Here is a 12,242-nt window from a genome sequence, read left to right as displayed (position 1 = left end):
GTTCCTGCACTTCCTTCCCGGCCTCTAATTAACGGTGTTCTATCCCAACTTTGGAGTTTCTTTGACACTGTCATTGGAGGAGTTGCTTGGCTAAATATGTTTTTTTTAAGCACTTACACTGTGCCAGGCACTATTCTAAGCACTGGGATAGATACCAGGTGATCAGGTTAGAAATAGCCCGTGTCCCTCATGGGGTTCACTGTCTTAATCCCCATTTTACAGATATAGTAACTGAGGTACAGGGAAGTGAAGTGACTTGCCCAAGGTCACACAGCAGACAAGTGGTAGAGCTGGGATTAGGAACCAGATCCCTCTGACTCCCAAACCCACACTCTACCCAGTAGGCAATGCTGAAGCCGCTTCAGTAAAGCTGTGCAAAACTTGCTCAGAATGCCTGAATATTTGGTTTACCTTTGTGCATTTTGGAAAGTAGTAAAAGGGGTATTTATTGAGCACCCCCTGGGTGCTACGCATTGTACTCAGACCTTTGGAGTTTACAAGAAAAGCCCAAGCCCCAGGCCCGGCTTAACAAAGAGTAAACACTTTGAGTGATTTGGATAAAATTGAATGGGATTCTAGATAACCGAATCTTTATTAGAAAGTGGTTTGGAGGCAGATCATTAGCATTAGATGGAAAAGTAACCACCAAGGCTCACTGCCCATCTGGTTTCCGATACCTGGAATGCCGTGGTCCCGTAGAGGGGAATTTTATTATCTCCAGTGAGACCTAAATGACAAACAACTTCTTCAGGGAGATTGATTCCGGGAATTCTGTTATTAAAATGAACCAACTTTGACAGCTGGAATCACATATTAGTTCCACGGTTTTGATTTTAAGCACTAATATTTTATAGGTAAAAATCTATATCTCCTTCAACCGATAGAAAACTGTCAAGGTTATTAGATTCATGCCTGACTTGATCTTTCATCTGTACAATACATCTAAAGGAAAACTAATATAGTGACTAGCTAGCTAGATAAGAGCATCTTCTATAGACACAATTATGATTTGAAATAAGCCCTGAGATAAATACCGAAGGTTATGGAAAATGCTATTTTAGCAATGCCGGTAATGTGCTGCTCCCCTTCCAGAAATCCCAAATGTCACACGGGATAAGGCTTAAAATGGAGTTTCTGTTTCTTTCCCTTCCACTCGGCAGTAACTTTCCTTTGGCTGCCTCCTCAGAGAAACCCTCCTTCTTCTCGAGGCTCAAATGAGAAGAAAAATGGGAGCTAAAACTCTGAAACTTCTCATTTTAGTTTTGGCAGCAAGTGTGCAATTGTAAGAGCAGTAATGGCAGGGCTTTCTTGCTCTACCTTTAGAATGAAACTATTTTTGAAAATCGTATTGTTGTGATTTAGTTGCAAATGGAGTAGAAACAAGAATCGTTGGACAACATTATAAAGAAATCCTCCCCCACCTGATCATCCTGCCTTTAAGTGCCTCCCAGTGTGCATAAGGTGTTCAGACACACTCTGGCAGCCACTTCTTTGCTGAGTCTTTACAATTGTTAGTGCTCCAAGTGACCTGTCCTAATCTCAGTTCGCATTCACAGATGTGCTTTACTCCCTCTTGAAGGTGATGGAACTGATTTACTTCACAGGGACACGTATCCACTTGCTTTTCAATATATCCACTAAATCTCTGTTCTTTGACTCCCCCTAACCAAATTCAAATTTCATACATTTTAATGGCTCCAATAAATGTCACAAAGGCTTTGAGAACTCTGGGAATAATGCCATGAGAAGCAGCATGGCTTAGTGGAAAGAGCACAGGACTGGGAGTTAGGAGACCTGGGTTCTAATATCAGCCCCCCTTTTTACCTGCTGGGTGACTTTGGACAAGTTGCAACTTCTTTGGTCCTCAGTCTCTTCAGGGACTAAATGCCTGTTCTCCAGCCCCTTGAGATTGAGAACTCCATGTGGGGCAGGGATTGTGCTTGGACTGAGCCTTACCTATCCCAATCCTTGACACATAGTAAATCCTGAACAAATATCACAATTACACTTTTTTTAATTAGAAAAGATTCTGGGACTTTTTACATCTTTCATCATAGTCTGCTGGGAAAGGAAAGAGTAAGGAGGCTATTGTTCTTCAATACTGTTCTTATAGACTAAGGCTGGAGATATTGAACAGTTACGTAGCAGTGTTGAGGGAGGGTGGCTCTTTAACAAATCAAAGTGGTCTCTCCATTTATCTTTTCTTGTTTGGATGATTAGTCTCCTGCTGTTAAGTGTTGACATTTATTGAGCACCTTCTGGATGTTTTACTGTTCCACATAGAGTTGCCAACTTTCCTATAGGTACAAAAAAAAAATACTTTCAAATCCCAAGCTCTGTCTCAACATGCCCTTCTGAACCCTTGAGATAAATTTGGACTACAAAACTAATCCTGGCTCTGCCACTTGTGTACGGTGTGATCATAAGCTTATCACTTAACTTCTCTATGCCTCAGTTACCTTATCTGTAAAATGAGAATTGAGAATGTGAGCCCCATGTGGGACAGGGAATGTGTCCACCCTGATTTGCTCGTCCACCCCAGCACTTAGTAGAGTGCCTGGCACATAGTAAACACTTAACAAATACTGTAATTATTATTTTTAGTAGTAATAATAGTAATGAATTTATGGCCAGTTGATCTTAGGGAAGTGTTTTATTGTACTCTTCCAAGTGCTTAGTATAATGCCCCGCAAAAAGTGCGTACTTAATAAATATTATTGACTGACTGATTGATTGATGGATTGAACTTTCCACGCAACTGATTTTGCAAACAGAAGTGAGATATTTGGGTACGAAGAGATGTTGATTTAGTAAAACATTATTCTTCGGGACAGGGAATACAGATTAAATCTCAATCTCACACTCAGGTCACGCTTCTGTTGAAGTCATCTGGTATTTGGGATGTCCGAGGCCCTTTAGAACAGGTCAGTTTTTGCTACTTTCCAAAAGAAACCAAGCGAAATGTGCTAAATAAAATTTGTTCCAGTTTGGATTGTACAGAAAGTTTGAATTACACTTGGCTGCCCTTCAGTGGAACATGGGGAAGTAATTGAAAAATATATAAATACCCTTAGGGAGAAATAATTTAAGGCATCCACTAAATTTTTTTCTCCCATGCTCAAACATTGAACTTAGTTCATTATCGCTCTCAATCAATGGTATTTATTGATTGCTTACAGTGTGCAGAGCACTGAGCTAAGTGCTTGGGAGAGCATAATACCACAGAGTTGGTAGACATGTTCCCAGCCCACCAGGAATTTCCACTGAAGAAGGAGAGGGAGACATTAATATAAATAAATAAATTGCTGATATATACTAAGTGCTGTGGGACTAAAATGTAGCCAGTTTAAATGAAAGGAATCCTTCCCGATTCTAGAGGTTTAGCTCCACAGGAGGAGAGTTTCCTCGATTTTAACCCCACCTCTTTTATAGTCTGCCAGCATAATCCACGTCCCATTCTCTCATTTTCATCTCATTTATTTTATCTCTTGTAATTTTTGAATATATTTGATCTTATTGGTATTGATTTTCTGATTACTATCTCTGTCTCCCATAGGATCCTTAATAAATGCATGTTGACTGACTGGTGTAGAGCCTATTTCCAGTGTGTTAACTCATCTTCTTGAACGGTAGATTTGGGACAAAGTTACAGGGTCCTTTCCCGTAGAACATTCTTAAATCAATATATAATAGAGTGGCGATATCTTGAGAACTGCAGATTTGTTGCTGGTGATCTGCCCCATCAGAAGCTCACATTCTTTTTCATTTCTGATCTCCAAAAATCCTATATGTTTTAGTAGCAGAATGATGGATGAATCCAAAACACTTGTGGAACTGGGTAGAGGAGTGATAGGGTTTGCAGGATTGAGACAGATTGTTTACATCAGGGTAGCAGCTGCTCTGGATACTAAGTACTTGAAGTGAGCTTAACATATCTACACTCTCCCCCGTAACATATGGAAATATGAAACCATGCTTACGGATCCTAAGACTATTGTTAAGAAGAAAACCAAGGAAGTAAATATGTAGTGGCTGAGCTTTTTTCTTCTAGTCTAATGATGTCTGTTCAACTGCAGAAGTTACTACTTAAAAGCAGCTTGGTAAGTGAGCATTCATTAATTCATTCATTCAACAGTATTCATTGAGCGCTTACTATGTGCAGAGCACTGTACTAAGCACTTGAAATGTACAATTCGGCAACAGATAGCTGCCCATTGACGGGCTTACAGTCTCCCCTGATTAGACTGTAAACCCGTCAAAGGGCAGGGACTGTCTCTATCTGTTGCTGATTTGTACATTCCAAGCGCTTAGTACAGTGCTCTGCACATAGTAAGTGCTCAATAAATACTATTGAATGAATGAAATACTATTGAATGAATAATTGGGAGAGACAGATGGACAAAAACAAGACAACTTAATCACGATAAATAGAATCAAGGGGATGTACACCTCATTAACAAAATAAATAGGGTAATAAAAATATAAAAATATGGAACGCTTCACAGATTTGCGTGACATGAACAGTGTTGCCAAGTGGAAAGAGAATGACCCTAGGAATCAGAGAACCTGAGTTCTAATCCTGACTCTACCACTTTCATTCATATGTATTTACTGAGTGCTTATTATGTGCAGAGCACTGTACTACGCACTTGGAAAGTGCAGTACAGCAATAAAGAGAGATAATCCCTGCCCACAAGGGGCTCACAGTCTAGCATGGGGGGAGACAGACATCAATACAAGTAAGCAGGCATCAGTATAAGTAAATAGAATTATAGATATACACATATATATACTTATATATATATAAGTGCAGTGGGGCAGGGAGAGGGGGAAAGAACAAAAGAGGAAATCGTGGTGACGCAGAAAGGAGTGGGAGCTGAGGAAAAGTGGGGCTTAGTCTGGGAAGTCCTCTTGGAGGAGGTGCACGTTCAATAGGGCTTTGAAGAATGGAAGAATGATTGGAAGATTTGAGGAGAGAGGGCGTTCCAGGCCAAAGGTAGGACATGGGCCAGGGGTTGGCAGTAAGACAGGTGAGATCAAGGAACAGAAAGAAGGTTAGCATGCTGTATATATGTGGAAAGTCACTTAGCTTCTCTGTACCTCAATTTCCTCATTGGAAAAATGGGGATTAAATCCTCCTTCCTATTTCTTAGTGTGTAAGCCTCATATAGGATGATAGGGACTGTGTCCACCTTATCTTGAATCTTTCCCATAGTAAGTGAAAAAGTGCTTAACAGGTATTATTGTTATTATTATCATTGGTTTAGGAGCCAGGGAACCTGGGTTCTAGTCTTAAATCTGCCAGTGCCCTGCTGTGGGATCTTGGGTAAATCCTTAAATCTCTCTGTCCCACAGTTTCTGATTCTGTAAAAGTAGGGACATTGATATCTGCTTCTTCCCAGGGATATAATGAGGATAAAAAGAAAACACTGCTGTGATTTGGAAATATAAAAGTATTGTCCAAATGCAAAACTATGGTACCATGTTGTCTTATATCAAGTACTGGCCGATAAACAATTCATAATTATCAATTATTAAACTGCTCTGCTTGTCCTCCTAGGATTTATGAATATGTGAAACTGGGAAGAGAAAGGGTTCATGTGAATTTGGCACAGACCAATAGTTTTTTGTTTGGTTTTTTTTTTTTACCAGTGTCACATTCTTCTATTAAGTTTTATAAACCCAGTTCTCTTGTGCTGGGTGACATTCTGGTCTTATATTTCTTTACACATCTGTGGTCCCCAGATGTCACCATTTCTTTATTAAAGCACCATTTCCAGGGTGGGGTTCAGTTCATTTGAATGAATGCAGAGAGAGAGGAGGGCTTGGAAGGAAAACCAAAAATGTAACTGAAGTATTTCAATACTTTTTGAGATCCTTTCTCTTCTTTTCTTTTCCCGAAGGGTGTGAAAGTTCATTTCTGAAGGATTTCATGATACAAAAATGCCGGCAACACCCACAGATATTTATCTTTCATTTGACATTTCTGCTCCATTTGAGCAGTCTGAAAGAAAGAAATATCAAGGCCGATTCATAGGGACGATGGAAAGTTTGGGTTCTCAGCAAGTACCAGTGATGGGACACCTTTCTAGTTTACTCAGCAGCAAATCAAACAAGATGAAAATCTAGCTGAGCAGAAATGTGAGTCTCATTACCATGCCGATTTAGCACAAGATACCACCAAACTGCACAGCCTTGAATGCCGGGTCTGGTCTTTACCCCCCACTGCTATGGGGATGGCACCAACATCCAACACAGTGAAACCATTTCAAAGTAATCTCTGCTAGGAAGTCATTACAGCTCTGGGAAGTCTATAAAAGCTCCCCAAGGGATGATTCTCCCTTGAACTGTAAAGAAATCAGTATTTCTTCAATCATTCGTCATACACTTAGCAGCTTTATAGGCTTTTAAGTTGGGCAATAGGCTAGATTTGTGACAAACCTCTAGATCCTTCACTTGGAAGGGAACACATTTTGCACCACAACCATTATGTAAATCAGCTTTGAAAATAGTTTCTCAGAGAAGTGCTTGCATAAATTCAGACAGACTGCATTCAGCCGCATTAAAACTCATAGTACAGGTCAGAAGAGGCAGAAGTGGGCCCTCTGTGATTCAGAGGAAATGCAAACATGTAATTAAAGACCTGAGAGGAAGACTAGAAATACTATTTATAGAGCCATTGGATGAAGTGCATGTTACACAATGTTGTGAATTTCAGAAGGTCTAGAAAGATGTTAGGTCCTAAGACACATTATTGTGTGTCATTTTCATCAAGGTAAAGAAGAATATTAAAAAGAATCCCAATTCATTTGTATAGCAATTTAGAACTCAAATGCAGTGTTCTCTTTGGGATTTTACTTGATGTGATGGTCTCTTTCATTGATGTCAGTAATAATAATAATGGTATTTGTTAAACACGTACTGTGTACCGAGCACTGTTCTAAGGACTGAGGTAAATACAAGGTAATCAGGTTTTCCCACATGGCGCTCACTTTCTTAATCCCTATTTTACAGGTGATGTAACTGAAACACAGAGAAGTTAAGTGACTTGTCCAAGGTCACACAGATAAGTAAGAGTCGTGACACTAGTGACACCAAAGTACGCTAGTAAAAAATAAATCTTTCTAGGTGAAAATTTTCCAATGCACCAAATTATTGTGAATATATCTGTGAAAATACCAATTTATCACACTCCTGGTCATTAAGCAAGATGCCGGTAAAAGGTATAAACATCTAAATTCTCCTGTTGCTAACAGATTTCAGTGTCAATTTCTGTGCTCAGGGAGAGGACTTTTTGAAGTTCAAGCTGATCTGGGTTTAAATCTCCCTTTTCAGTCAGTGTAGTTGAAGACGTGTGCTGTCTATGGGAAAGAATGACCTTGCCAGATGGAAACAATTATTTTGTATTTTAGCATTAAAGGAATAGGGGCAAATCACTCCACTTCGTGTGGGTCATTTTACAGTCTTAGAAAGATCGGATCACATGGTGCAAAAGCTCAAGTTTGAAAAGGAAAAATGTTGTGGAAAACTGCTTTTGATGTAAATATTGTTTCTCTTGGGTGCTTCATTCTGGAATGCTGTTCTTTCTACTACAGTATTTCCAGGCTCCACCCTGTGTGGTAATGTGAAATATTATGTGAATTGGAGGAGTTCGGTATGAAGAGCTAAAGATCTCCGATTCCTGATCCTGCAGTCTTAATCTTATGGGAGGTCTATGCTGTTGACAAGCCAAAACTGTTTCCCTTCCATGCTGAGAGGAGATATGAATCATCTTCAAAAAAATCTTGGCATAGACATTGTAGAGAAAGCCAGAGATATTAAAAACTCTGGAAGTAAGCTTGACTATACCTAAAAGTTTCAAGTCCAACATTTGAATCCATGGCCTGGCACTGGGGTTGCATTTTTTAAAGTCCCCCATATAAGAATGAGTGCCATGGTGATTCCTACAAGCTTTGAGAAGGATCAGGAAGGCTGTGGCCTTATCTTGCACCAGCATAGGTATTGGGAGGAAGGCGATTCCTCTTTATTCCCAAATCTGCTTGGCAGTCAGCCCAATTTTATACATCAAGCTAATCCCATTCTGAAGTTCTATGAGGGAATCTGACTCCAACCCCAACACTTGCCTGACTTCAACACTCCAGTTTTCACCCCATCTCCATTCCGGACCTTTCCCGAATGTCATACTGTGTTAACTGGCATCCAGATAGGGTGAAAGGGCAACCTGCCTCCTTTCACCGATGACCGATTATGAAAGCAGTTGTTGAGACTGAGGCACACAGCTGAGAGAGAACATTTCCCCAGCCCCTAGGGACTTTGCTTCTAGGGCAAGGTGCTGTAACAGTGGCCCAAGAGGGCATGTCCTGACAACCATGTCTTTCCTTCTCTCTCTTTGTTGCCTTCCTGCCCTCCCTCTCCCTCTCCCTTTTTCTCTTCTCCCTTACTCAGTGTCTTCCCTAAGGCATCACTTCCAAGCAGGGGAGGCTTTTGTTTTGTTGATTCATCTAGTAGTGTACTGCTCTGAGCTAAATTTAGGTCAGGACCCCCCAAGTCTGGATCCAAAATGTGTCTTACTATTTTTGTAATTAATCAAACAAAGGTATGTGTTGAGCATGTACTTTGTAGAGAACATTTTACTTTTTAAGAGGATACAATAGATCTGGTAGATAGAAAGTATGGAGGACAGTTCCTAGAACTCTGTAGCTCAGTGGCTAGCCCTCAGTAAACACTCCATAAATACCATGGATCCAGAGATTCAATTTCTCTTTTTTTGTTTTTTGTTTTTAAAGTTATTTGCTAAGTGCTTCCTATGTGCCAGGCACTGTACTAAGGACTTGGGTTGTTGTTGTTGTTTTATGCTGTCGAGTCACATCCGACCCATAGCGGGACTTGGGTAGATAGAAGCTAAACAGGTTGGACACAGTCCATAACCCACATGGGGGGGGGGGTCACAGTCTTAATCCTCATTTTCAGAATAGGAAACTGAGGCACGGAGAAGTTAAGTGACTTGCCCAACGTCACACAGCATGCAAGTGGCAGAGCCAAGATTTAGAACCCAGGTCCTACTGAATCCCAAGCTCATGCTCTATCCACAAGGACCCTCTGCTTCTCTCATCCACATCCCACAACATCTGAGAAAGGCACGGGAGTTTGGGCAGCAGGCATTAAGTAGGTTGGCTTTTCCTGATGGCAGCGGTGAGAGGAGAAAAAAGGAAACTTATTTTGCTTGACTGTTGTAATGAGATAGTCTCACCTCCTTCAATGCCTGAGACTGTCCAAGCTAATTTGGGATGAATTATCAAACCATCTGTCATCCTTCAGTTCCCAGAAGTTCCCAGAATCTGTTTCCATTCTGTGAAGGATAAAGATGATTGATCAATCAATCATTCAATCATATTTATTAAGTGCTAACTGTGTGCAGAACACTGTTAAAAGCCCTTGGGAGAGTACAATAAAGTTGGAAAGCCTCATTCTCTCATCCTTTAACAAAACTCTTTATCTTCTGTCCTTATTTGAATCCTTGGATTAAATCCATTTGTGAATATATGCAGAATTTCTATTTGTCTCAGTATTTATTTTTCCTTCTACCTCATCAGATAGATCTTTGGTATTTTTCCACTTCTTATCAATCCTTCCCCCAAGAATATGGTGTCTATTACCTGAATTTAATGAAAGCCATTTTATAAAGCTTTATTTTCTAGAGCTTTCTGTATAATCTGGAAAAGCATTGCTCCAAACAACAGGGTGCCATTATTAAGCAAATAACAGTTAATGGCCATATCAGATTGCTTTAAGCACTCTTAAAATTCACAGAAATGTCATACAAATTGTTTACTTTTCTTTTTCAATAAAATAAAAGTGTCATGCTAAGTAAAGTGTTTTGATTAGTTAGCCTAATAATATTCCTCACTTACTGAATAAGAACCAGGTGATTTATTTTAATTGAGGATTATTATTTCAAAAAGATTTTTGTTTTAAATTATTTTTCTTTCTTGAATTTAGAAGTCATGGTAACTTCTGACATTCTACAAGATGATCAACCTGCCTGTTTAACTAACCAAGTATAATAGGCTGGCTCACTAGCATGTAATCTCCTGAAGGGTTGTAATCCTGTCTATCATCCATTATTGTACTTTCCCAAGCACATAGTACAGCGCTCTGCACAGAATAAGCACTCAGTAAATATCACTGATTGATTGATGGTTTTCTTGACCAATCTCAAATCCTATGAGAACCATGTGTGCATTCATTCATGGAGCACATTGAACTCCATCTACCTAAATCTTCTTTAGAATTCCTTGAGGAAGTGGTTACTCAATTAAATTTGGGGCATTTAAGCAAAATGAACTTAAAGCTTAATGTTTGTCAATGTGTTTTCTATAGAGGAATTTCAGTTTTCTTGGAACTTCTTTGAAAGACAAGTATAATTACAGTCAAGGGTCATAAATAATGGTCTCACTTTTTAAATAATGCTTAGCATGGAAATATACTTGAAGCTACTTTGAGCTTCAGACTGAATTATAGGTAACTTTTTTTTTTGCAAATTAAGCACTGTCTGTAAAATACCTTGCTCTCTAAATAATGATAATAATAATAATAACAGTATTTGATAAATGCTTATTGTTTGCCAAGCACACATGGAACAAAAACTCCTTACCCATGGCTTCAGAGCTCTCCATCACCTGGCCCCTCCTACTTCACCTCCCTTTGCTCCTTCTACAGCCCACCCCCTACACTCTGCTCCTCTGCCGCTAACCTCCTCACGGTGCCTCATTCTCGCCTATCCCGCTGTCGACTCCTGGCCACATCCTACCATTGACCTGGAATGTCCTCCCTCCTCACGTCTGCCAAACTAACTCTCTTCCCCTCTTCAAAGCCCTACTGAGAGCTCACCTCCTCTAGGAGGCCTTCCCACACTGAGCCCTCCCTTTCCCTCTGCCCCTCCTCCTCTCCCCATTCCCCCTTCTCCCTCCCTCTGCTCTACCCCCTTCCCCTCCCCACAGCACTTGTGCATATTTGTATAGATAATTTATTACTCTATTTTATTAATGATGTGTATATATCTATGATGCTATTTATCTTGATGGCATTGATACCTGACTCCTTGTTCGTTTTGTTGTCTGTCTCCCCCTTTTACACCTTGAACCCATTACTGGGCAGGGATTGTCTCTACCTGTTGCCAAATTGCACAATCCAAGCACTTAGTACAGTGCTCTGCACACAGTAAGTGCTCAACAAATACGATTGAATGAATGAAGTGTTGGGGTAGATACAAGGTAATCAGGTCCCACATGGGGCTCCCAGTCCAAGTAGAAGGGAAAACAAGAATTAAATTCCTATTTACAGATGAGGTAACTGAGGCACAGAGAAGTTGAGTGAGTTGGCCGAGTTCACACAGCAGACAAGTGGAGATTCGGGATTAGAACCTTCTGACATCCAGGCCTGTGCTCTATCCAGTAGGCCATGCCGAGTCTCTATATTACAAAATGCAGTGAAAAGTGTTTTATTTCCTCCTAGCTTCTATTCTCCACACCAGATCTTATTGATAGCTCATTCAAAGACATCTAAAAGACACACCCATTTCTCTCAGTGTGACTGAAATTGCTGGACTAATGCACACCATTTCCTTCAGTTGGCCCCATTCAGCTGAAAACCCCCGGAAAATAAAGTGGATTGGTAATGAAGAGAGCAATTTTCATAAATACCGGGCTAGATGTACCTTAAACTATCACTTAAGGAGGGGCTGGCAAGTCTCTCAGTTCATTTCAATACACTCAATAGGATTATTCATTCTAATATCCCACATTTTGTAATAGCATCATCATGTTTATTCTTCAGGTAAATATTCCTCATTACAAGCACAAAAGAAAGCTGCCAACTTTTCTTTTCCCTCCAGTAAATGAAAAATGTTTTAAAGATTAGAAAGGTGCTTCTGCTCCAATAACTCCAGCTGTTTCCTAGAATTTGGAGCTGCTTATTAAATGCTGACTTAAAATGTCATTTTTTGTTGTTGTTGTTAAGAAAAGCTGTAGTTGAGAAGCATTATCAAAATCATTCACCTGTCCTGAGTAAGAAGAGTTTGTTTTTAAGCTTGGCCTTGGATTTCTGTGTTTACATAAGAAAAATGGAATAGAGAGGTAGGCAGATGACTTACCATTGAGAGAAAAGATTGGACTTTGACTGCAGTGAGTGATTGACTGATTACCTACCTTCCCTAGATTCTTCAATAGATAATGATTTTGCAA

This window comes from Ornithorhynchus anatinus, chromosome 2, assembly GCF_004115215.2.
Source record: "Ornithorhynchus anatinus isolate Pmale09 chromosome 2, mOrnAna1.pri.v4, whole genome shotgun sequence".
Lineage (NCBI taxonomy): Eukaryota > Metazoa > Chordata > Mammalia > Monotremata > Ornithorhynchidae > Ornithorhynchus > Ornithorhynchus anatinus.
The sequence above is the reverse complement of the archived record's forward strand: the minus strand, read 5'-3'. Positions refer to the sequence as shown.